Source organism: Balaenoptera acutorostrata, chromosome 15 (assembly GCF_949987535.1).
Source record: "Balaenoptera acutorostrata chromosome 15, mBalAcu1.1, whole genome shotgun sequence".
Lineage (NCBI taxonomy): Eukaryota > Metazoa > Chordata > Mammalia > Artiodactyla > Balaenopteridae > Balaenoptera > Balaenoptera acutorostrata.
Genome location: NC_080078.1, coordinates 40,762,961 through 40,787,147, shown reverse-complemented (window position 1 = coordinate 40,787,147; position 24,187 = coordinate 40,762,961). Strand labels below are relative to the sequence as shown.

At 52.2% G+C, this 24,187-nt stretch overlaps 1 long non-coding RNA gene across 1 annotated transcript in view; it reads left to right on the top strand.

Annotated features, from left to right (window-relative positions):
- The window catches only part of LOC130704942 (uncharacterized), a 53,571-nt gene extending 32,897 nt beyond the window's left edge, over positions 1-20,674 (top strand). Inside the window, exon 3 of the long non-coding RNA XR_009005500.1 lies at positions 20,215-20,674. This is a non-coding gene — a long non-coding RNA (uncharacterized LOC130704942). The remainder of the gene's footprint in view (positions 1-20,214) is intronic.
- Positions 20,675-24,187: the final 3,513 nt, after the last annotated feature.

Here is a 24,187-nt window from a genome sequence, read left to right as displayed (position 1 = left end):
CACCTCCTCATACTACCACATTGGGGGTTATGGCTTCAACATATGAATTTGGGGGGACACAAATATGCAGGACATAATATAAAGAGATATATATATTTATATTCATATCCATTTATATGTATATCCATAGACATTTACCTACATATAATTTTATATAAATAAGATCATTTATATATATATATATTTATTATTATTTTTACATTAAGATTTCAGCTGTTAAAGTCCAGGACATATAGATCTACCTCACTCATTTTTAACAGCTGCGTAGAATTTCACTGCATTTCTAAACCACTGTAAATAACTTAACCAGCACTCTACCCGGACAACACACATGTCAGCTTTTGCCAAACTTTCACTCTTAAAACAGGCAATGATGAACTTCCCTGAGGATACATCCTGCAGGGGGCGGGTCTGGGTTTCCCATTCTATTATATAGACAGAGGGACCTGGAGCATTATTCAAAAACCCTACCAGTGGGCAAATTAGATGGGGCATATTTCAACCTCTGGAGTTTAAGCAGTTGTTCCCAAACCTGACTGTCTTTAACATGTGTTGAATGTCCCAATCCAAATCGCCAGGGGCCAGGCCACCTGGCTGTCCGCCCGCCCCACTGGCTCCAGCAACTTGTTTCTTTAAATCAGTTCCTGGCAGGCCTGTGTGTGCTTTTCTTGACCTCTGGTGTCCCCTGTGAGAAGGGACAGTGACAGTTTTCTGCTCTAAGGAGAACCCACTCGGAGGGTGCCTCATGCCATGGCGCTGGGATCGCCATCAGCACCACTCCTGTCTCGCAGCACCTGATGTACAGCTAGCGCTCAAAAAGCATCTCGGGACTGGGTGAAAAGTGTTCTCACATCCTCTTTTCTTTATCCCCTCCCCCAGCATTTTATTACAGAAATTTCAAACATACAGAAAAGTTGAGTGAATCGTGAAAAAAGTTGAGTGAACACTCAAATACCTACCACCTGGATGACATTTTGCTCTATTTGCTTCATTATATGTCCATCCAACTCTCTACCCATCAATCCAGCTTATTATTTTCATACCTTTTAAGGAGAGTTGCAAACTATAGCACACTTCACCCCTAAACACTTCAGCACATATATCATTAAGTACAGTTGAATAATTACTTTATAGTTCATTTTTCTCAGGTGAAATTTACATGCAATGAAATGTTCAAATCTTGAGTGTACCATTTGCCGAGTTTTGACAAATGCATTGTCCTGTGTGAATCAGAACCCTGTCCAGGTTCAGACCATTGCCATCACCCAGATGGTTCCCTCAAGCCCCTTCCCCCTCCACCCGTCCCCACCCTGCCCCAGAGGCAGCCACGGTTCTCATCTTTATTTCATCATCGATTAGTTTTGCCTGTTCTAGACCTTCTTAGAAATGGACTCCTACCTCACATGCTCTTTTGAGGCTGGCTTCTTTCACGCTCCATAACGGTTCTGAAATCCATCCGTGTCATTGCGTGTGTTTATCCCTCCCACTCTTTTATGTCACTTAACACACTTTCGAAGGCCCTTGTTTTCAGTTCCCATTTGACTTGATTTGTTCAGGGACCCACTGTCAGTTAGAGGGTGGTCAAGATTTGTCTCCATGCCTCCAGGCAGGAACGTGCCCCAAAGGTTATGGATGGAAACCTGCCCAGACCCCACTGCCCTCTGGTTCCCTCTGCTTCCAGCCCCGCCCGCACAGCAGGATTTCATTCTTTTTTTTTTATTTTATAAATTTGTTTATTTATTTATTTTTGGCTGTGTTGGGTCTTTGTCACTGGGTCTTCATTGCTGCGCGTGGGCATTCTCTAGTTGCGGCCAGCGGGGGTTACTTTTCATCGCGGTGCACGGGCTTCTTATTGTGGTGGCTTCTCTTGTTGCGGAGCATGGGCTCTAGGTGCGTGGGCTCCACTAGTTGTGGCACGCGGGCTTCAGTAGTTGTGGCTCGCGGGCTCTAGAGCGCAGGCTCAGTAGCTGTGGTGCATGGGCTTAGTTGCTCCGCAGCATGTGGGATTTTCCCGGACCAGGACTCGAACCCATGTCTCCTGCATTGGCAGGCGAATTCTTAACCACTGCACCATCAGGGAAGTCCAGGGCAGGATTTCTTGATGGATGTGGTACCTCTGCACCCTCCCCTCTAATTCTGCCTCCAGTCCACCGCAGGCCGGCCCTTGCTTCCACTCCCCACCTCGCCAGACCTCCCTGCAGCATCCACCACGGTCAGCCCCGGCCTTCTGGAGACTCGCTCCTCTGTTGCCCTGTTGCCCACCCACTGTGGACTTTCCTCCTGCCTCCCTGACTGCTCTGACTCCGTTTCCTTGGATGCCCCTCCTTCTCTGGATGACCTGCAAATGTTGAGAGTCTTCAAGGCCAAGTTCTGGACCATTGTCTCTGCTCTCAGAACTCTCACTCCCCAGGTGGTTGCATCCAGAACCATGGTTTCAAATACCATCCATGTGCTGGTAGGTCCCCAGCAGGGCCTGTCCTTAAGCCCCAGACTTGCACAACCTCCACTTGGGGCCCAAACAGGCACCTTCAATTTAACACACCAGGAACAGATCCCACGGTTCCCCTCGCTGATCTGATCCTGCTCCGTCTCCCTTGCTTGCTCAGGGGATCCGCTAACTACACAGTTGCTGCAGCCTGGAGCCTGGGGGGTCCCTGATTTCTCCCATGTCTTCAACTCCTACATCCAGCTCACGGCCAATCCCCGCATAGCCTCTCTCCAAATTAAAGCTTAAATCTGCCCCCGTCTCTTCACCCCCATTCCAACAGCCCTGGTCCATGGAACACCTTATACTACACCTTATTTCTAGTTCGTCTGAAATTCAAATGTACCTGGGCATCCTGCGATTTTATTTGGTACGTCTGGCTGCCCCGCCTGCAAGGGGCCAAAGCTGGCCAGGGCCTCCTGCTTGGTCTGACCTCACCCTGCCAAGGAGGTCCCTGTGCCTGCTGCCTGGCCCGTGTGGGCTCCAAGTGAACCAGGAGAGCCCCCTGCCTCCACTGAGGAAGGGGGTTAAATCCCGCCCCCCCGAGATGTCTGCATGGCTCCGTCAGAGCCAGACTTTGGTCCTCTCATTCCAGACCGCTTGCTGTCCATGATGCCCCCAGGGTTCTGATTTGAAGGATGGAGGGGATTGATATCTGTGAGGGTCCCAGCAGAGGGCCTGGCTCACCCAGTGCCCAATAAATGAAAGCACCCCCTCGTCCTGCTCATGCCTGTGTGGACACAACAAAGGCCCAGGCAGGTGAGGAAACGATTCTTGGTGGGAATGGCCCCTGCTCCCCTTTAAATCACTGTGTTTAAATCAGGCATTGTGGTAAGGAGCCCTGTTTCAGGGCAGTTCTGGGAGTCGCGAGGACAAAGTCTGGCCTTGCGGCTGGCCGAGCAACGTGGGGGTGTGGATACTTTTGTGCAGGCTCGCCGCGCCCACACAGGACAAAGTCCAGACCTGGTGCCAGGCCTGTGGCCAGCCAGCCTGGCTTATTTGTGCAGGCTCTCTCCTCCCCCTCATCTTCTGGTCTGCCGGCAAACTCCTGGCAAGTGTGGAAGCAGAAAGAGCTGGCCACTTAGGATCGGACAGAATATCCTTTCACTAAAAGTCTGCTCTTGGGGAAGATGCCACTTATTCTCCGGGCCTCTACTTTTCCATCAGCTGAACGGGGCTAAGGAATTCTTCCCGCTTCCCTGGCAGAGCAAACGGGAACTACTACGCATCTGAGAGCTCAGGAAGAGGGTGCCCTTTGTCCATGTGGGTGGTCCTCCTTGGAGACCCAGCTCCCTGACACCCCAGGAAGGTTTCTAGCTGCTCCCTTGGACTTGGGGCTGGTTCCTGGTCTCCTGTTTCTGTAGCACTTTCTACACTCTTCAGTATTGCCTTCAGCATTATGCTGCTTTGTGCCTCTGGATTCTGAGAGCTCCTTGATCTGCAGGTGCTGTGGTTTCCCCGCGCAGGGCCTGGCACACAGATGGTGCTCGATAAGTGCTTGATAAGCAAACAGAGACCATGGAATTCGACTGCCTTTGTGATATCAAGAATACAGAGGGGGCCCCTCCAACTCCTACCTCGTGCCTATTCTAAAGCAAAACCTTAATTCCTGTCCTGGAAGCAGGGCCCTCCTTTGGCCTAAGTCTCCTTGGGAAGATGAGGCTCTGTATTCTAATTAGCCTTTGTCATGCTATGGGAGACCAGCACTGATTTAAAGCCAGGCCCTTTATTTGTGTTATTTTATTTAAGCTCCACAATAACCCTATGGAGTGAGTACTTGTTACTATCATCCCCATTTTACAAATGGAGAAACTGGGGCCCAGAGAGATTAAATAACTTGCCCAAAGTCACAGAGCCAGCAAGCAGGAATTTGAACCCAGCCAATGTGTTGGTGGACCGCAGGCCCTTGAACCTCTGGGGGTTCTGAGGGCTCTAACTGGATAAGGAAGAAAGCCTAGAGGGACCGGGTGCCGGGTGTTGTGTGAGTGTGAGCGTGCAGGCACAGGCCGCTGCAGAGGGACAGAGCGCCGCAGAGGGAGGACCTAGGGATGCGAAAACACGAGCTCGGGAGAGGCCAGCCCCGTTGGGGGGCGGGGCTGGGGTGGGAGCCGACGCTGGGGAGGCGGGGCCTGGTGAGCAGGCCTCCCTCCAGCCCCGCCCTCCTCGAGCCCCGCCCTTCCCCGAGCCCTGACCGAGTCCGCGTCCCTCGAGAGGCTGATGGGCAGCGGCTTGCGGGGTGGGCCGGGCGGGGACCGGAAGGCTGGCTCCTCTACGTGGCGGCCTTGGGGCAGGCTCCGCGCTCGCGGCCACCAAGCCCGGGGCGGCAGGGCCTCCGTCGCAGCCCGACCGCGTCTCCCTCTGGGTTTACTGCAGCTCGGACTGTACTTTATTAAAAGCTGGACTTAAGCGTTGCCAGCTTCAGTGAGCGCTGCAGCGGGCGCCCTCAGGGACGCCGGCCACCCGCGAGAGGGTGTTCCCCCGGCGATGGGTTTCCCCTCCCTTCCCGACAAGTGAACGGCCCAGCCCGCAGGCCTGAGTCGTCTGAGGGCGATGGGCATCCCTGCGGCAGCTGGGGCTGCTAGGGACGGGGAGGGGGGGGAGGGCAGCCAGGTCAGCCTCCAGCGAGGGCGCGGGGCTGGGTGTGTTCTGGTGACAGCCGTATCCCCAGTACCTTGCACTGTGTACCTCTTAGGTGCACACCGAGTATTTAAGCTACATGACATAACCTGCAAACAGGTTCTGGAATCGGTTTGAACCCCAGCCCCACTACTTACCAGCTCAGGAGAGGGCTCTAAGCATCAGTTTACCATCTCTGAAATGGGGGTAATACGTGTATTTACCTTCTGAAGGGCGTTTTGAAGACCAGATCTAATATTTGTTGAGCATTTACTTTGTGTCAGGCATCATTTTTAGGGCTTTGCCTGTTTTCACTCACTGAAATCCCCACAACAGCTTACGGTGGCATGAAAGTTATTGTTCCCATTCTGTGAGTGAGGAAATGGACACTCAGAGAGGTCGGTTAAGTAACTTTCCCAAGGTCACACAGCTGGTAAGAGGCAGAGCCAGCCATCAGGCTGAGACTCAGGCAGTTGGCTCAGAGCTGCCTCTGAAATACGCAGGGGTCAGCACAGTGCCCGGCATACGGTGGGTATCCAGTGGAAGGGAGCCATGGGCGTTTAATTAATACATGGGGGATGGAGTGGAATGTCCTCCTGGGCCTTTCTGAAAGAAGTGAAATGATGGGATTTTGTAGCATTCACTGTTCATTCATTTGTGCAATCTGTATTCAACAGTTCTTCTGCAAACCTTGCCCAGATGCAGGGAGAGTGGGTGCTAGAGAAGAAATGTCTCAGGGCTCATCATGCTCCTTGAAGCCTGTTTGGGGACAAGGAGCAGAGAGCTATTCATGTGAATTCAAGGGAGAAAGTGTTCCCTGGAGGGACCTGGACTGCGGCCTCGTGGACCAGAGGTTGCCAGGCACCCGGGCCTGCGGTCACTTCTCTGCCAGCCTGCTCCCATTTCCCTGCAGACTGACTATGTCCTAGAGGCTCTGCCCTTCTGCTCCCCCAGATACAGTGGGCAACAGACTCTAGATTGCCATAGTAATAACCTAGGCCCCAATTTTCTACATTCTCACCACTCCAGAATCAGCATCCCCTGACTGTGGTTGGGTCTGAGTGTAAACCCTATCCCTCCCCACTCCCACCAAGGGGTGGGGTCATCTGGTTTCAAACCTGGTTGCCTGCTGCTTCATCCTCAGCAAGGAGGGGGGACACTTCCAAAAGGGAGTCCCTAGGAAAGCACCCCAGCCTTGCCTACTGTGAGCGGACTAAATCAAGCAGCCCTTTCAGGTGACTCTTTCTACACTATTTTTATTTGGTCATCTTACCTCCCTTTCCCCTCTCCCTTTAATAAACTCTGAGAGCTGCAATAAGAAGCCACAAGGATGCTCCAGTTTTTATTTCCAACCTTGTCATTGCCAGTTGCCTTCACAAGCCAGCCTTTCTGGGCAAACGCGTCCAACCTGCCAGTAAATCCTGCCAGCCTCCTTACTGCCCCCAAGCTTCTGCTCACACTTTCCAGAAAACCCTCCTCTCCAACTCTGAGTTAGGCCTTAAAACCCAGCTCAAGTTGCCCCGAGGACTTTCCATATGATTCCATCTTGAACTGGTTAGAATCTTCTGAGTGTAGCCTGTGTTGTCTCTTCCGTCCATTTGATCATCTCCTATATTACCGTCAGGAAAAATTAGTGACAGACTTGCAAATGGACAAGAAAAATAAAAAGATCCCTGGTGTCCTGTCTAGGGCATCCTTCCAAGCCATCTCTGCCTCTCACAGTCTTTGAGTTGTTTTACAACTCTGTAAGTCACGGAAAACCCCACAATAATGCTAGTGATTTATGTTCATAGAAATGCAAATTAATTTGGTCCCGTGGAATTCAATCGATTATCACCCTGTGGACAGACTTCCTCTGCACCCGTTTGTAAGGTGATTTTGGCATTCTGACTACCTCTATGTGTGTGGTCCTTGGAATTCTCCTCTGAACCACTTGGAACACCTTAATTGGTTCCCTCATTAATGAATGAGTTAAACAGAACCTTTATATTTTGATGAGAGTCATAATTTTACCTTTTTACTCCTCAAATTATTTGTTGACATTATTTAACTCTTGAAGTAAGAAAGAATGGTTTGGGGACTTCCCTGGTGGCACAGTGGTTAAGAATCTGCCTGCTAATGCAGGGGACACAGGTTCGATCCCTGGTCCGGGAAGATCCCACATGCCACGGAGCAACTAAGCCCGAGCGCCACAACTGCTGACCCTGTGCTCTAGAGCCCACGAATCACAACTACAGAGCTCGCGTGCCACAACTACTGAAGCCCACACACCTAGAGCCTGTGCTCCGCAACAAGAGAAGCCACCGCAATGAGAAGCCTGTGCACTGCAGCAAAGGCCGCGTGCAGCAGAGAAGACATGATGCAGCCAAAAAAAAAAAAAGAAAAAAAAAGGAAGAATGGTTTGGCTTCCTATCAGTCAGTGTTTTGGGGGAACAAGCCACAAAAATCAACTGTAGCTAAACTCGAAGCAAGAAACAAATTTATTGAGATTATTGGGCAGCCTGCAGGATCTACAAAGAGTCCGAAGTTGTGGGCTTGGAAAGTGGACTGGAGCCATGGGTGGTTTGGTGGCAGGACTCCAGGCAAAGGCATGGGATGGGCTGGCTTGGCAACCACGCCTGGACACTGGCACTGCTGGATGTCGCTGCTGATAGCCTCTGGCTTCTGCCTGGGCCACCAGCTGCTGCTGCTGCCATGAAATGAACACTAGCTGGTTCCTGCATGTTTTCACCTCTTGCTCCACATTTGGAGTCCTGGGCAGGGGTGTCCCATCGTCTGGGCCAAGGCCGATGTCCTTCCCCAGCCTCTGGACTAGGAGGCGGGGCCTCCTGTCCACCAAGGTCCACACAATGGGCGCACCTCCCCCGCCCCATAAGAAAAGGGCTGCCAAAAATGACAGCTGTCTTCCAGTCTCTTCTTGAGACTAAATTGTGAGGTCTGTAAGTGCTCTCACCACAAAGTACACACGTTCCTTTTTTAAACAGTTGGGGGACCACTCAGGGGCCCAGTGGAGCCATTAGAAGGCGGCTGGGAGACTATGGAATTAGAGCGCGTCCCAGCTAGACGGGTCACAGAAGCCACCTCGCACAGGCCCCTCTGGTCCCTCCTGAGGTCACTGGGCTGCCTGAGACAGAGGTTCTGTGTGGCTGTGGATGATCTCAGCCTCAAGCTTTGGGGATTGTCTGTTAAATGTTCATGAACTGGGGCACACCTGCTCCCCCCCCCCAAATCTGGTCATTGTCACCGGTGGGAGGGGACAGCCGTTGGCTAGTTTAAAACAGAGCATCCTGAGTCGCCTTTGGCCCCATGGCCGCAGACTTCTCTTCCGCGGTGTGTTTTGCTGACGTGGCTGCTGCGGGCAGCCGGGAGGCACGATTTTCTGAGGATCCGTTTGCGAACCTGAACCCCGCCCTTGAGAACCCTCTGCACATCGCGGCTGTGAGGAGATGTGAGAGCAAGGCCGAGGGTGGCCTTCCGGCGGGATTGCCAGCATCCCCGGGAGGCCCCAGCTTTGTCCAGGAACCGGCGGCTGTGCTGCAGCGTGTCCCCATTTGGGGGAAAGCGGGTCCCTGTCTTCTCTTCGCTGGGGCTCCGTTCTCCCGCTCCCGTTTCTTCCTCTTCTCTTTTTTCATCCTGATTTCTAGAAGGGAAGAAACACACCTGGGACTCAGGGGTGCACGTGCGGCTACTGGGCTTCCTCGACCCCCCTGCTTGGGGAGACGACGGTGCCCACACATGGCAGTCGGCTCCAGGCCTGGACCTGGGTAGTCTCCAGCGGGCTCAGGGGGGTCCTGGGAGACAAGGAGCCCTTGGGGTTCAGCGGAGGTGCCCCTGATGGGCGAGGGAAAGTGTCTGGGTCCATTAGTGTCAAGGCATCTTTCTCCTCTCCATCCAGGCCCCCTCCCAACTCCAGAGGGACCCAGCCCCCTGGCAGCCCTCCCCCGCTCCTGTCTTCAGTCAGACCCTGGTTCAAATCGCCCCTCTGCCACTTCCTATGTGACCTCGGGCAACTCCCTCCCATCTCTGAGCCTTAGTTACTCCATCTGTAAAATGGGGACGATCCCAGAACCAACCTCATGGGGCGTGGTTGCGAGGGTTAGATGAGTTTATGCCTAGAACCACCAAAACTCTACTCTGTTTGGATACACTGTGAATTTCCCCTCTCCCCAAATGACCCTCCGAACAAGAGGCTGTTTATTTTCAAGGAAGACTGCACACATTCTTTCGTATAGTGGAGGGCTCTCAGTTATTACTTTTTGAACCACCATGTGCTGTTTGGGTGAGATACATTGCCTGATACATTTATGGCCATTTACTGAGGTCATCTGAGGAACTGCTTAAAAGGAGGCTAGGAAGTTTAATCCAGATTTGGAACCAATGCTGCGACGTCATAGTTTGCAGTGTGAGTGTGAACAGATCTTTTGAGGACACTTAAGAACCCATAGTCAGTGGTTACAGGATAAGGATGAGGCACAGACACCTCTGGATGAGTGGGACCACCAGCTGCCCTAATGTTATGTAAATAGGTGCTGGAGGCTTGGGATAAAAACGCCAGTGAAAGCGTCCTACAGATTCCAAAAATGCTGCATCGCCGAGAACCAAGAGGGTAGGGAAGAAGATGTGCTTAGCAAACTCAGATGACTCAAAAGGTGCCTTTGATGATGGCAGAGACCCTGAGCCCACAGATGCGTTGGAAGGGGTGGCAAGAAACTGAGTCACGGACTGAGGGTGAGAGGAATCTTCTAAAGTAACATCGTTACATGTAACCTGTGATCGTGGGCATGGATGGCAAGTAAGTTACTTGTTATAAATAGATGATTAAATAGTTCAGCTATTTAAAAAGAAAGATTATACATTCAATTATGTCACACATCCTTTGGATCTTTTGAGTGGGGAAATAGGGACTCATCATATTTTGGAGTTTGTTATTTGGGTGCTATTGGTGCCCCTTCACCCCACACATTCCCTTTCCAGAAAGCCCCACTCTGTCTCTTGTGACCCTTTGCCCAGGGCTTCCTCTGGCTGCCTGCACTGGGGGAGGCTGCAGGTGCCAGGGAATTGACCCCCCCAGGAGCAGCCCTCACGCCGTGCCTGATGGGCTGGGGTATACATTTGCCAGCTCCCTCGTCCCACGGTTCCCGGGGAGAGTAAGTGCCGGGCGCCCCAGTGATAACGTGCTTGATAACACACCCTTTATTGGCTGACTTCCAATCTCTGACTCACTTTCCCTATCCCTTCCTGGTGCCTCCAGGATTCCCTCCAAATAAAGTAGGTTGACTAGATACTTGTCTCAGGGTCTGTTTCTGGGGAAATCCAACATACAGCAAGCACATATGATGAAGGAGAGCAGTTGTTATTATCACACATCATTATTTTGATAAAGATCAAGAAAGTGCAGTTCCTGCTTTGTGCCCTCCTTTCCCAGAGCTGGGGGAGACAGGAGAGGTGTCTGTTTTAGGTCTGATCAGGAAGGGGGAGGTCTGACTATATGTTTATCTCAAAGTAATCTCAAAGTGATTCATTCTCTCTCTTTCTCTCTGTCTCTCCCTCAATTATATGCTTGAGCAGCTAAGCCAAAAATCGGTCCATCCAGAGCAATTAAAAGCTTCCTTTGCCAAACCTTGGGGATTTCTCTCTGATCAATGAGAAGAACACCGTGGCTGGAAAACAGCCAAAACCAAGAACAGGGCAATTGTGTCCTGTTCAGATGAGCTAGACCACCATTAAAATTTGTTTTTAAAAGATCCTTTTATTTTCCAATATGGGGTCGGGGGAGGGATGTCATACAAATGACCAGAAATTTCTCATTAGTTTTCCAGCCCGTCTGTCCCCAAATGGAATTTATTTGTGAAAACCTGTATTGGGCCCGTGAGCCATGGTATTATTATATTTATTATAATATATATGAAATTTATATAATTATATTTATAAACATTATATTCATACTTACATTTATAATGAATCATACAGTAATAGCAGCAGGAATCATTTCACTCATAGTTACAATGTGCTGGTCACCATGCTAAGAATGTCACGTGTTTTATCTCAGCTGACTCTAATGATACTATGAAGCCAACACTATTATTGCTATTTATTGATGCAGCAACTCAGGCTCAGAGAGGTTGAGTAACTTGCCTGAGACCACACAGCCAGGAAGTAGCAGAGTGGAGTTACCAACCCAGGCAGTCCAGCTTCAAAGCCTGGGTTCTTCACCATGAAAAAAGCAACCTGGTTTTCACACCGGAAGGAGAGAAGGGACCAGCTGGCTTGGCTGACTTCATTGCCAAGGCCAGGCTTACTCTGACTTGCCTTCCCCAGGGAGCTGAAACAAGGTGGGGTTTGATTCTCATGCCATTCCTCCCTGCTGCTCTCTATCAATGAAAAGTCAGAGAGTTTTGTAAACCAGCTTTCCCCAGGTCCCAGCTGCCTGTGGCTGCAGAAGGAGTCCCTAGGAGACAACTCTGTGTCCACAAACAAGCCGGTTCACGCTGGAGCCCATGCTGTGCCGGGAACAGCAGAGCGATTGCTTGTCTAGAAAGACAGGGTGAATGCAGAAAACACACGCACTAGCCAAGCACCATCGTAGGTGGTCCACTTTCAAGAGGGGATCCCGGGAGACTCTGGGGTGCCCATGGAACAGGGAGTGGATGAGGGACAAGGAAAGCCTCCGAGGGACGTGTTGGGATGCTACAGGGAATGGAGTGGTGCCAGTGTCACTGGTCATCATACACTGTGTGACTTTGACCACATCACCTCTCTGCTCTGTTTCCTCCTCAGTGAAATGGGTGGATGGTTCAGAGGAGCCCCGAGACCCCTCTTACTCTCTGTGAGCATCAGTTCCCGCGGGCAGCTGGGACCCCACTCTTTGCTCCATGCGCCTCTGCTCCCTCCATGTCCTTGTGCCAGTTTGCGCGGTTATGTGTCCACCTGAGGGTCCAGCTGGACCACCGTAGACTTGTGAGGTCAGTGAATGGGAAATTCTTTGTGTTTGGATTTGCAGAGGAGGTTTGGCACAGTGGTTCCCAACCAGAGGTGATTTTGCCCCTTGCCACCCTCCCCCGGGGACATTTGGGAATATCTTTGGTTGTCACAACGAAAGGGAGGACGCTCCTGGCATCAGGTGGGCAGAAGCCAGGGATGTTGCTACACATCCTACAGTGCACAGGATGGCCTCCCACAGGAAAGAACGATCTGGTCCATAGTGTCAGTGGGGCGAGGCTGAGGAGTCCTGGACCAGAGGAGGCTGGATGGCCCATGGGCTGCAGGCACCATGGGCTGTGAACACCTTGGTTTTCCCTCCTTTTCAAATTCCTTTCCCCCAACAGCCAGGAGAAGGCCACCAAGTAAGTATGGCTACGACAAGTCATAGTTATTCCTTTTAGAAAATAAGTAATACATGCACGTGGTAAGAAATCCTACAAAATGGTTCAAAACAGCACATGATGAAGAATAATCATCTCACACACCCGTGTATCCTGGTCTCCCAGTTCCCCTTCCCCACAGGTAACAATTGCTCACCTGTTTCTTGTGTTATGTTCATCCTTCCAGGCCAGAGTTTCTCAATCTCAGCCCTAGTGGCATTTCAGACCAAATCATTCTATGTTGTGGGCACAGTCCTGTGCACTGTAGGATACGTAGCAGCAACCCTGGCCTCTACCCACTAGATGCCAAAAATATCTCCAGACATTAACAAATGTTCCCAGGGACCCTGGTTGAGGACCGCTGTTCTGGAAATAGCCTTTGCATATTCTCACATATATTGATACGTATTCATGAAAACATGTCTTTTTTCTTTTGGTGCTGGGCGCATACTAGATGCTCCCTGGATATTTATCAAAAGAATGGATAACTGGGAATAAAGCAACTTAAATAATAAATCAAATCCTATCTTAAATGGCAGGGTACATGTATCCTATCACAAGTGCAGGATATGAAACAATTTTTTCCTGATTTTCACTTATCAGTTTTGCTCTAAGGAGGACCATCTCGTGAGGCTCCCTAAACTCTATTTATCTCACTGCTAAAGGCTGGGATTTGGGGGATGAGTCCCAGATGCCTTAGCAGCCCGTTCTCAGAAGCAGCTGGGCTGCCCTCAATAACGAGGATGACTTACTACCTGCACGTGAGGGCCGCCTTCCCCTCCTCCGACTGACAGGCTGGGGAGGCACCGGGGAGGTGCCTCGTCTACCCCAGGGGCCCCTCCCACCCATCTGTCCTTCTCTGCCAACATTTGGCTTTCGTGACAAGGTGTGGCCTTGGTTCAGAAAAGTGCCTTTTCTAAGCAGGTGGGGGCATCAGTCCAGCTTGGGCGCTCAGCCCAAAGTCCATTTTGTGTAATTCTGGGCAGCCTGCCCAGTCTCTTCCTGGAGTGCAGCTGGGCTCGGGATGGTCTCTGGATTTTCCATGTTTCCTGGAGTGGAGTAGGTGGGGGTCTGGGAGCTGGCAGGTGACCTGTGCCCACGACCACTGGGACCTGCTCAGGGTGGGTACCCCGCTGAGGGCCTGCTTGCTTATCACTTACTCTGGGCCCCAGATGGGGGAATAAAGCCAGCCTTCCCAGGGAATGCTCGGTGGGGAAGGGGAACGGGCAGGACCTTGTGATCTGCCCCAGGAACAAGGCAGACCACAGTCAAGAGCCTTGGCGAGAGGCGCGGCATGGATGTGTTGGCTGGGAGCTCAGCTGAGGCTGGGCCGAGGGTCTCTGTTTGTGGTGGTTTTAGGTTAATCAGACTTATTATATGGTGATCCAGGGCTTCAAAGACACATGTCTCCAGAGACAGAAACCTTCGGAAGCTGCATGGCCCTGTCCAACCGTGAGGTCCAACCACGAGGATGAGGTCACCTGCCGTGGTTGATGCCAGACTCTACTAGTTGAGTCACAAAGGCCACCAGGTTCAGGGTGGAGGGACACAGGCCTCACCTCTTGATGGCAGTGTGTCAGGGTCCCATCGTGGAAGAGCACATGGGATGGGAGATACTGTGTGGCCGTTTTTAGAAACTGCCATCCACCACAGGGCTGTAACGGGTTCCAGCCCCGGAGGAAAGGCTGAGAGCAGGACACTCCACGTGTAACCGGGCGCCCTCAGCTCCTGAGCTCCCCCGAGGTTTCCATTTTAAGCTTCTCTCAACAGCTAGTTCAAGGCCAAGGACCTGCATGTGTTCTGCACCCAAGTCCCTCCTTTCCTCAGCTCCTCCTGTGCCTGCCCACGGTCTGCCGAGGGGAGGGTTGGGACAGGCAGGGCGGGGAATGTTCCGGTGAGTTTGCTGGGTCTGTGCTTTTAGGCCATCCCAGAATCTCCTCCGCCCACTCTGGGACCCGCCCTCTTTTTCCCCCTCCTCCCTTCCTCGCCATCATGTCCGTTCTCAGCATCGCCCCAGGTTCCTCCTTGAAGGATGGTTGGTACCCACATGCAGCCTCTCGCTGACTTGGAATCCGCAACGACTCTGCGATTGCGCTCACGTGGTCACCGGCGGCCCCCTCATCACCACAGCCTTTCGGTCCTTGTCTTGTTTGCTTGGCCTGCCTTCCTTCCAGAACTCTTTCTCTGGCACCCCCTCCCCTCTCTTCTCCTACCTCTCAGAGGGGCTCCTTCTTTCCAGGCGCATGCTTGGTTCTCGTCTGTCATTTACCCTCATGACTTCGTCTGCCCTCTATTAGCACTGACTGCAGAGTCTACTCCCTTGTTCTCTATTCATCTCAGGAGCTCTGAATCTCACAATTCCAACTGCCCACTAGATATCCCGACCTGGCTGATCCTAACCATCTCAGATCCACTCGACCAAAGCTAACCTCAGTGACTACTTTCCATCTTGACCTACCCCTTCCCAAGGAGATGCTGAGCACCACCACGAAATCTATCAAGACCAACCTCAGCATATCACCAACGCAGCCTTCTTCTGCTGCTACATTTTAATTGTATGGAGTTCAAGCAAGTCTATTGCCAGAATTTCTTAAACCCATTCATTCATCCATTCATTCTTGTAGTTAGCAAATATTTATTGAGTATGTACTATACTCCAGGCACTGTTTTAGTGGCTGGAGATACAGCAGTAAGCCAAACAAAGTCCATGCATTCTGTGAGGGAGAGAAAGACAATTATATTTGCTGATAAACAGGCAAACACAGAGCATGACCAATGGTGGTCAGGGCTGTGAGACAATAAGGCTGGGTGCGGAGTTGGGAGAAGAGACAGGTGGTCATTTTATGTCAGGTGGACAGGGAGAGCCTTACTGATCAGGTGACACTTGACTAGACAGCTGGGTGGCTATCGGGTCTTTCTTCTCCATCCCCATGGCCACAGCCCCTCATCCTCTCCCCTGGAACCATGGCAACCACCTTCCCAAAGGGCAATGACCTGTGCCTCTGCTCTCATTCTTCCCTCCCATCCCCTTTCAGTGGTGTTCTGTCTCCCACAGAATCAAGTGCCTTCTCAACTGGGCTGTAACCCTGTTTTCCAGCTAAGTCTTACCGTGGTCAGCAGAATTCTACGATGGCCCCATGATTTCCACTCCCTATATTTAATCGCCGCCTCCCCCCGGCCCCGTATGATCCCCTCCCCCAGTGTGGACGAACTGTGACTGGCTGCTTGACAACAGAATATGGCAAAGGCAGAGGGATGTTGCCCCTGATCAGGTTACCTTATACAAGATTCTGTCTTGGCCAATTTATGGAGTGAGAAGGCCACGGGGAGGGGGCTGGGGGCAGCCTCTGGGAACTGCGGAGGCCTCTAGGAGCCCACGGCAGCCTCCAGCCCCCAGGCAGTAGGAGTTGCAAGGCAGGGAATTCTGCCAATCCCCCGGATGACCTGGGAGGCAGATTTCCTGCCTTGAAGCCTCAGGCGTGGGGTGGGGGGGTGTCACAGCCCCAGCTGAGAACCCAGTTCGTGAGAGGAGAACCCAGCAGAGCTGTGCTCGCTCCTGACTCATGGAAACTGTGAGATAATCAGCGTGTGTTGCTTGTTACACAGCAATGGAAAACCAGCACACTCGCCCTTCATACCCTGTACAAGTCTTTTGGCCACCCCTGCTCCCAAACAAGGCTGCTTTTTCACGCCCTGCTATGAACACAAGTTCTCTGAGCCTGCATTTTCTCTCTGGTTAAATCCTGTCTGTCCTTCAAAACCCCATTCTAATGCACCCTCTTCCCCTCCACACCCGCTTGTCCTGGCGCCTCCTCCCCTCCGCAGTCCCACAGCCCATTGGTCCTCACCCCACCGCCCCGCACTCGCGCCATTGGCTGGTATTCGTCTGCGTGCCACTCCGCCATCTTCCATCTCAGGGTGTAGCTCAGGGCCCGGCTTCCAGAACATGGAGGGCTCCTCACTTGGGGGTGTTTGTGGGGAGTCCTGGATGGGGTTCAGGCCATCCGTACGTTCCCTTGAATTGCTTGGAGAATATTGCCCTGGAGCCAGCGCTCTCATCAGATGCTCACAGAGGCTTGCGGTCCTGAGAAGATGCAGATGGACTGAAGCAGGTTGTCTTGAATTTAAGCCACTGGGTTGTCACCCACTAAGGGAGTTTCCATTTGAAGCCTGGGTGCTAACTGCGGTTTTGCTAGAGGAATGTGAGGCTTCCGGGGCGTTCTGCAGGAGAGCTGCTGTTCTGACACGTGTCAGAGCACAGTCGTGTAGGCAACCCCAGGCTCCGGCCAGACGGGGATGGAGGTGGTCCAGCCTGGGGAAGGAGAAAGGAAGCAGGGGCACAGCAGGGGTGCAGGGAGGCTTCCCTTGCAGACCAAGTGGGCAGGTGGCGGGGCGCCCAGGAGGCTGGCTTATTCTGAGCTGAAGGAGTGACTGCGTTTCTCCTTTTAATTGTGCCAGGTGCCGGATCACCGCTCCCACTGCCGGCTCCCCTGGGCTCTCAAGGGCTGCCTTGGCAGCGCCAGGGTATTTTTAGCCTCCAGGAAGTGGAACAAAGCACCCAGAGAGGCACTGCTGCGCTCTTGGCTCTTGGCTGGGGCCACGCTCAGCAGCTTTCTGAGAAAGCGCAGGACGCCCTCTCCAGCCGCAGGGGACGCTGGGGACGCAGGGGGCGTGGGTGCAGCTCCTTCGCCTCTCTCCGAGGCTGTCTCCCTCAGGGGTTTGGAGAGGGACATCCTCACCAGCTGGAGGGGTCCGGGGTGTGTGCTGGGGTGGTCTGGGGGAGGGCGAGCCAGCCGGCCTTTCTCCTGGAGGGACGGATGCTTGGCTCCCCCAGCGGCTCACTCTGGGGGAGAAACTGATTTGTCCAGGGACCACCCGGGATGAGGTGGGCAAGGCAGAAGCTGTAGGCGGGGGGCTGGGAAGATGGGTGGGCCCCTGCCCCCAGCTAGAAATACCTATCCCTGTAATGAGGGGAGGCGTGGGGGAGAGCAGCCTGATACCACTTCCGAGGACGCAGTGATGGACTGTCAAGGTCAGCCTTGAGCACTGATATGCCAAATATTTGCTTGGATCACTGACCTGGCTGACCTGGCCCCCTCATGTGTGGCCCGCTTGTTCCTGGGCCCTGTCCCAACCAGATACCCCGCCCCTTGTCCCTGGAGGGGTTGGTGCTGTTTCCTGAAGCGGTCTCTCCGGGCAGGTGTGGCTGGCGCAGTCTCCTCATGGGGGGCCTCGGCTGCGGGCAAAGATGAACAGGCTCGGGGCTGGGACCAGGCGTCCCCACGGACCCTTTGTCTGAAGTGGCTACATCAGCGAGGCTGGATTGAAGTGGCCAAGGTTCAGCGCAGCTGCCCACCTAGAACCAACCAACACACGGCCAGGCCACCCAGGCCCTCTCCCCACCCACCCAAGCCTGGGAAGGAGAGCGGCCTCACCTCCCAGAGCAGATGGAGGAGGCCAAGAGGGGGTTGGCCAGGGCCTAGAAAGAAGGAAAAAACTAATCTGTCTGTCTGTCTCTCTTTCTCTTTCTCTCTCTCTCTCTCTCTCTCACACACACACACACACACACACACACACACACACACTCTCTCCCCACCCCGAGTGAGACACACACACACACACACACACTCTCCCCACCCCGAGACACACACACACACACACACACGCACACTCCCCACCCCGAGTGTCCACACCTCGGGGTCAGCCACCGTGCTACACAGGCACCACCCCCGAATCCTGGTGACACTGCAATTACTTTCGCTCTGTTTTACTGACATGGAAACCAGGACTCAGAAAGATGAAGCAACTTGTCTGAGTGCACACAGCCAGGTGTCAAATCCGGGGTGGTGGATAGACCACCTGCTGCTGCTGCCGCCGAGAAGGGGAGGGAGAGGGAGAAGGTCTTGCAGCTGTTCTCTGAGATTCTAGAACAGGGTGGGGGCAGGGCAGGTAGGGGGCAGGGCCATGTGCCTGCCTGAACCACTTACTTCCCAAGATGGAGATGGGGATAATTAAACTTCTGACCTCACTGGAAGCCAAACTCAGACTAAACACTACGGTGTGATCTCAGCCCCGCTCTCCGCCTCTGCCTGTGCTGCCGCCTCAGGCTGCCGCCTCGCCTCTGCTTATTTATCCTTCCAGGCCCAGCTAAAAGGCCACCTCCTCCACGATGACTTAGCTAATTCCCACCTCTCGGGAACTATGAGTTCCTTTCTCTCTGACTCTCTGGTATCTCCATTTCTTTCCTGTACTGCACTCATCATGTTCTGATTAGTGTGTTATACTCTTTCACTGTGTATCTGTCCATCTTACTCATTAGATTGGAAGAGAAAGTGTTTGTTCTGGCCTAAGGGCAGTGGTGCCCTGCTAAGCCAGCTCTCTGATTTGTAGTGCTTGCCAATTCCCAGGGTGTAAATACTCCCACCGTGGCCAATTTCAAGCAATGGTGGTTTAACAAGGGGCTCACAAAATTCCGGAGTATTTAACAGTTGGCTGTCGTGCACCAGCATTCATGGGCTCTAGCTCACCACTGCTAAGGCTTAAGGTTTGCACTTCGCAGGTGCACGTCAGGCTGGGGCCACAGAGCCCTTGCTTGGATGGACTATTCTGTTCCACATTTTTGTTTTCGTCTGGAGCCCCTACTTTGTTCCTAGAAGAATTTAGAAAGGGCATCTGGGAACATGGTGACAGTCCTTCTCTCCTCCCTGTATCCATGCCCCTTTGTGATGTGACTTTGCAGCTTCTCTCGTGAACAGCTAGAGCCAGTTTCTCAATCCTCGATTCAGGCCTGGCCTTGTGACTTGACTTAGCCATTGGAATATGGTCAAAGTGACTTTATGACCTTGAGTACTTCTGCTCTTGTCTTGCGATCCTGCCAGCTACCAGGTATAAAGCCCAGGCTTCCCTGCTGAGGATGAGGCCACACGGAGCCGGGGCATGCCACCTTGGCCGAGCCCTCCTAGATCAGCCAGGCCCGGCAAACCCTGCCACTGGCCAAAGATGTAGGAGTGAGCCCAGCTGGGGCCAAAAGAATCACCCAGTTGAGCCCACCCCAAATTGCTAACCTGCGGAATCATGAGCTAAATAAATGGTTGTTGCTTTAAACCACCGAGTTTTGGGGTGGTTTGTTATGCAGCAAAAGCTCAATGATATAATACCATCCTTGATATCTTACCATCCTTCAGAAGTAGCTTAGCTTCCAACTGGACTGTCCATCTCTGAGTGAGGTAGAAATGGCCTCCTGCTCCCTGCAGCTCATTAGCCATGAACTCAGGTATCAGCACTGCTGACCCCACAGCTCATGAGTTCTGGCAGACTATTAATCCTCCTAGAGGGACCTGGAAGATGTGGACCCCTGTGTCCCAGATGGAACAATTGGACGAGAGGCCTGGATTCTGTGGCCTTGGACCTGAGCTGAGCTTTCTTCTCGTTTGCCTTTGTCTCAGGCAGCCACGGGACTGGGAGCTGCCCTCTTCCTATTGAGCAGTGAAGATTTAATTGTCTTTTTTTTGGGAAACGTCCCACTAGGAATGGGAAAACTCACAAATTCCTCTTTTCTGCTCTGTAGAATAATTTTGGGGGTGGGGTGGGTGGGGAAAAAAGATCCTAATGTGTTTGGAGTGGGGAGGACGGAGAGAGCTGTGCCTTAAACCATACTTAGTAAATTCCTACTTTCTGTTCAAGAGTAAAATCTTGTCTGTAACCTGTGAAGGAGTTTGTGAAAAACCCAGCCTAACCCATTCTGCCCTCTAGGTTTGAACCACTGAAACTCTAGCAGCAAAGGGGCATTCCAGAGAAGGAGAGAGGAAGCAGGCCATGAAACGGGTTTGCAGCTGCATGTGTGGTCCATGGTTCTCCTCCAGCCAGCTGTGTGACCTTGGGCAAGTCACCCAACGCCTCTGGGCCTGCCTAGGGTAAGGGAGACTGGAATGCTCCACAGCCCCTTCTTATTGGCTTAAAGGGAAAAGCCAGGGAGGGCCAGAGAGGCTTCCGAGAGTTGACTGCCCATTCCACCACCGGGAGAGCGTACTGACCACGTTCTGTTTGCACACAATGTACTCACTGTGATGACGTGGAGGCGGGGGTGGCATCACACTGTGGTGCCTCCCCCAGTTTGTATTTGGCCTTGGGATGCTGTCAGAACGTACACCCCTTCCCTGCCCACCTCGGCTCAGTGCCAGGAGCCTTGAACCTGACTTGACAGGTGGGGAAATGTCAGTAGTGGGGGGTTAACTAGCAGCTACTCCATCACGGAGTCTCTCATTGATAAGCTGTGTGACCCTGGGCAGGTTATTCCACCTTTCTGATCCTTCATTTCTTCCTCTAAAGTATGATGTCATGTGAAACATTTACAATGTTGAATCACAATAAATACTGAATGAAAACAGAGGTGGTGCTGATGCAGGCTTTGTTACATAGAACATATGCAGAAGTGAACATTTTTCTATCTACTTAATAGAAAACTATGTTGACCCCAAGGTCTAGTTTGGCCTCAAGCAGTCACACCACATGTGCTCAGACCTTCTGGGAGGTTCCCCTTTTTCAGTTTCAGGACTTTGACTTTGCTCAGTTATTTGTGAACACGTGGGACTCACTTTTTAATTTTTTTTGATTATAATAATTTTTTTCCTGGGTTTTATGGGGACACACTTGGTGTGTATTAGAGGTTGTTAAAAGAATGAAATAATACAGCCCACCTAGAGCATGAATCTTAGCGCCTAGACTCCTAATTGCTTCACCAACAGCAACTGCTGCTCTTATCCCACCCCCCACCCCCCGCCCCCAATGCTGCTGGCGCTCCGCTAAGGAGGAGTCAGATGCCCAGCTCTGGCCGGCAGGGCCGCTCAGGAGCCACCGTGCAGGAAGGTCAAGGGTTGGTATCCAGCGCGCTGGCTCCCCAGACCCCGGGTCAAGGGACCTGCAGTGCTCACAAGGTCATTCTCCCACTGTCCCTCCGGATGGTGCAGGGTGACAGCGGCTTCTCCCCCAAGACTCACCCTCCACCGCTGGGTGGATCAGAGGAGCCCCGAAGGTGTCAGCAGAGGCCACCTCCTGCCTTCAGGCAGGCACAGCGGCCCTTCTCCGCCCCACCGTACAGCTGAGGTATCAGCTACAGCCATCCGGTCCCCCCTCACCCTCCCCTGCTCCGCGGCGCTGCGGGGCTCGACCCCATGGACCACATTTCCCAGGGTCCCTTGCACGCCGGCTTCCTGTAGGTGCAGCCAATGGGAAGCGGGGAGGGAGGCTGGCGCCGGGGCGGGGGGCGGAGGGGAGAAGCGGGTGGGGCTCCTTCCCGTCCCCCCCGCTCTGAGTGGTGTCTCCAGAGCGGGCGGTGTCTCCTCCGTGGTTCCAGCTCCTGAGAGCACCCTCTCTTCTTCTGTCCCTCCAGCCCTAGGGGAGCAGCGATTTCTTGCCGCTTCTAATTTAGGTTGCTTCACTGCCCCTATTAGGGTTTCAGCTACTCCGTCCTTACATTAATTCACGATTAATCACTTGGCCTGGGCTCTGTTTTCCGGTTGGGACCCTGGCCGCTGCAGCTACCCGGGTAGACATCTTGCAGACAGCGGCCCCAGGCCACCCCTGGAGTCTGGGGATGCTACCCTAGAAGAAGGGGGTGTGTGGGATCGTCTAGCTGGGCATGTCCCCTTGGCCTCACCAACTCCTCACCCTGTAGGGAGGAACGTGGCCCAGAAGAGCCAGGGTTGGGGCTCTCACCAGGGTCAAAGGACAGCACTGCTCTGGGTACCCTGAGTTACCCCCTTCCCTCTGGGCCCACTCCCTACTCCTTGGACCGTCGGGGGCTCATCCCCTCTTCCAAGGGATGCCAAGTTCAGGTCATTTCAAGCTAATGGCCAGTCTTCACCCATCTTACAATGTAATGGGCAAGGTCTTTCTCTAAAGAAGCAAAAGCTCTAAATTCAGTCTCTGTGGGGCACCCTCTTTGGAAGGTTACCTCGCTGCAGAGGGGAATCTTTGCCCGCCCTGAGCAGGTCCCCTGCCTTGGTGCTCAAAAGGCACAGGCTTGCCCATAAGCCCCTGTCCCCACACCTGCAGGTACAGTGCCTGCCACCCGCTTCCTGTTCTAGACCTCTTGGAGGCCCTCGGCTCCCAGCAGGCCCCTCCCGTCCCAGGCCCTTTGCTGCTCCACTGTCATCCAGGATACATGCCGGCAGATGTTTCTGGCAAGCCGCCGGGCTGCGGTTAACCTGAAGGGGCCAGGAGTGGGTGAATGCACCGCTTGGTGTGGGGGGTCCGTCCCCCAGCCTCCCCTGGGCCACCTGGGCTCTCTGGTGAGTGAGCCACATGTATATTTATAGTGGCAGTGACTGTGGTGGGTGCACTTCAGCCTCTGAATTAAATTTCTCTCCAGCTGCTCGTAAGGTCAGGAGCTAAATCTGCAGCGCGAGCTACAAGGCCCTGATGCAGCAGGCGAGGGACGCGCCGAGCTGGGTCTAGAGCTGAGAAGCCCCTTCGTTACAGATAAGGAAACAGAGGCCCACAGACAGGCAGGGGCTTGGCTCAAGCCTTCTGACGGCAAGGGCCTTTCTTTTTCATATTCTTTTCCATTATGTTTTATTACAGGATATTGAATATAGCTCCCTGTGCTGTACAGTAGGACCTTGTTGTTCTTCTATTCTGTATATAATAGTTTGCATCTACTAACCCGAAACTCCCACTCCATCCCTCCCCCACCCCCGGCAACCACCAGTCTGTTCTCTATTGTCTGTGAGCCTGTTTCTGTTTCTTAGATAAGTTTATTTGTGTCATATTTTAGATTCCACATATAAGTGATATCATATGGCATTTGTCTTTCTCTTTCTGACTTACTTCATTTAGTATGAGAATCTCTAGGTCCATCCATGTAGCTGCAAATGGCATTATTTCATTCTTTTTTTATGGCTGAGTAATATTCCATTGTATATATGTACCACATCTTATTTATCCATTCATCTGTCGATGGTCGTTTAGATTGTTTCCTTGTCTTGGCTACTGTAAATAGTGCTGCTATGAACATAGGGGTGCATGTGTCTTTTCAAATTAGAGTTTTCTCTGGATATATGCCCAGGAGTGGGATTGCTGGATCATATGGCAACTCTATTTTTAGGCTTTTGAGGAATCTTCATACTGTTCTCCATACTGCTCTTCATACTGTTCTCTGCACTAATTTACATTCCTGCCAACAGTGAAGGAGGATTCCCTTTTCTCCACACCCTCTCCAGAATTTGTTATTTTATTTTTTTTATGATCAAGATATTTACTGAGGAAGATATCTCAGAAGGCTTATGAGAATATGAAGGAGTACTTAAAATTTTAATAACCATAAAAATACAAATTAAAACAAAAATGAGAAATCACTATATGTCTTAGAATGGTAAACCTTAATAAGCTGAAAAAATATTTTTTATTGCGGAGAAGTGGGAATACTGACACGAGCATGGATTGCAGGTGGGAGTATAGGCTGGTCATCTGGAGAGCCATCTAGTACCATTTTCTAAGATAGCCTGTGGCTCAGCATTTTGGATTTTAAGTATACAGCATTTGTTATTTGTACACATTTTAATCATGGCCATTTTGACCGTAAGGTGATATCTCATTGCAGTTTTGATTTGCATTTCTCTACTAATTAGTGATGTTGAGCATTTTTTCATGTGCCTGTTGGCCATCTGTATGTCTTCTTTGGAGAAACGTCTATTTAGGTCTTCTGCCCATTTTTTGAATGGGTTGT